This window comes from Galeopterus variegatus, unplaced genomic scaffold (assembly GCF_000696425.1).
Source record: "Galeopterus variegatus unplaced genomic scaffold, G_variegatus-3.0.2 Scaffold16704, whole genome shotgun sequence".
NCBI lineage: Eukaryota > Metazoa > Chordata > Mammalia > Dermoptera > Cynocephalidae > Galeopterus > Galeopterus variegatus.
In genome coordinates this window covers 9,838-11,923 of record NW_007742815.1, presented here as the reverse complement: position 1 = coordinate 11,923, position 2,086 = coordinate 9,838, and the positions used below count along the sequence as shown (strand labels likewise).

Sequence of the window (2,086 nt, the reverse complement as noted above, 5' to 3'; positions counted from 1 at the left end):
ATGTTAGTGAGGAAGCCCTGATTCGCATTAGAAACACTTTCTAGCCTGGCAGAATAATACTCGTTACTGATGCATATCTTCCAAGCTTCATCCCCTGGGCACAGAGGAGGGGATAGGAGAAGGAAGGGCCCAGCTTGGGAGCCAGCTGAACTGAGCACAGAGGTAGCAGAGGCTCCTCTTTGGCTATTGACAGTGGGCATCTGCAGCTCACTTCAATTTCTGCTGAGTGACTTTTAAACTTTCATTGTCTTTTCTACCTGCTTTGACAGCCTCTCATCAGCTGCTTTTCTGAAATCTTTCATCATGCAAAAATGCACTGAACAACAAAAATCAAAACCACTGAGTTAAACTCCCTCTTTGTGGGTGGCTTCATTGATGCCAAGACGGTAATAGAATGTCTAGCTACATTCCTTCTGTAAAACATGTACTGTGCATTACCTGTAGACTGGCAAGTACTGTCCTGTCTGTGATGTCCAAGTTCACAAAATCACACTGCTCCTGGATATAAGATCAGATAAAAGTCCTCAGTATGTCATATGCAAATTACTTCCAGGCCTTTTCAGAAGTGAAATAAGAGGGGATTTTTAAATGCAGCTTATCAGTCAGCTGTTGTTGTCAATGGTTCTAATGAAAATAGAGAAGTTGCAGGTAAAGATAAGAGAATTTTAAGTGATGATGAGACAATAAGCTTACCCACTGCATTTTTTTGACCAGAGCAGTTTAGAATGGGAAGTAAACAAAGACAAAGAGAAATCTAAGATGGAGGTGAAGATATTTAAGATGTTCAGGAGCAATGACTGTAATGTACCTAAGAAATTTTCTCGAGAGTAAAATTGACATACCTAATACTTTACACATTGAAGAAGAATCTTTAAAGGAATCTGGAGAAAGAATGGACCTCTTCCTTTAAAGTAGAGTTTGATCTACTTGTAGAAGAATGAAGATTAGTCACCAGAAAGATGGACTGACAAATGCTGGAGAACTGGAATTTGACTCTGGGAATGACAAAGACAATGGCCCATTGGAGTTATTCCCTCTACCTCTCCTTGTTTGCCAAGCCCTACTATCTCAATCTAGTCCCCTCATCTTCAGTTTCCTGACATTTCCAGTATTATGAATGGAACCAGCAACAGTCCCTCTATTAGCTACCAATCTTTCTCTGCCAATATATCTCAAAAACCATTACAGAGACTCTGATCAATGGAATAGAATAGAGCACCCTGAAATCAACCCACGCACTTACTGCCATTTGATCTTCGACAAAGGCATTAAGCCTATTCACTGGGGTCAGGACTCCCTCTTCAGCAAAGGGTGCTGGGATAACTGGTTATCCATTTGCAGGAGATTAAAACTAGACCCACATCTCTCACCATGTACTAAAATCAACTCAAAATGGATCAAGGATTTAAATATACACCCCGAAACAATAAAACTTATTAAAGAAAACAGAGGAGAAACCCTTCAGCAAATAGGGCTGGGCACAGACTTCATGAATATGACCCCAAAAGCACAGGCAACCAAAGGAAAAATAAACAAATGGGACTATATCAAACTAAAAAGCTTCTGCACAGCAAAAGAAACAATTAACAGAGCTAAAAGACAACCAACAGAGTGGGAGAAAATATTTGCAAAATACACATCCAACAAAGGACTAATATCCAGAATATATAAAGAACTCAAACAACTTTACAAGAAAAAAACAAGCAACCCAATCAAAAAATGGGCAAAAGAACTAAGTAAGCATTTCTCTAAAGAAGATATGCAAATGGCCAACAGTCATATGAAAAAATGCTCAACATCACTCAGCATCCAGGAAATGCAAATCAAAACCACACTGAGATACCATCTCACCCCAGTTAGGATGGCAAAAATCCAAAAGACACCGAAAGATAAATGCTGGCGTGGCTGCGGAGAAAAAGGAACTCTCTTACACTGTTGGTGGGAATGCACAATGGTGCAACCCCTATGGAAAATGGTTTGGAGGTTCCTCAAACAGCTGAAGATAGACCTACCATACGACCCAGCTATCCCACTCCTGGGAATATATCCAAAGGAATGGAAATCATCAAGTCGAAGGTACACCTGT

General features: G+C 40.2%; 1 pseudogene; it reads left to right on the top strand.

Annotated features, from left to right (window-relative positions):
- Window positions 1-278: 278 nt before the first annotated feature.
- On the top strand, window positions 279-1,197 carry LOC103582548 (annotated as a pseudogene).
- Window positions 1,198-2,086: the final 889 nt, after the last annotated feature.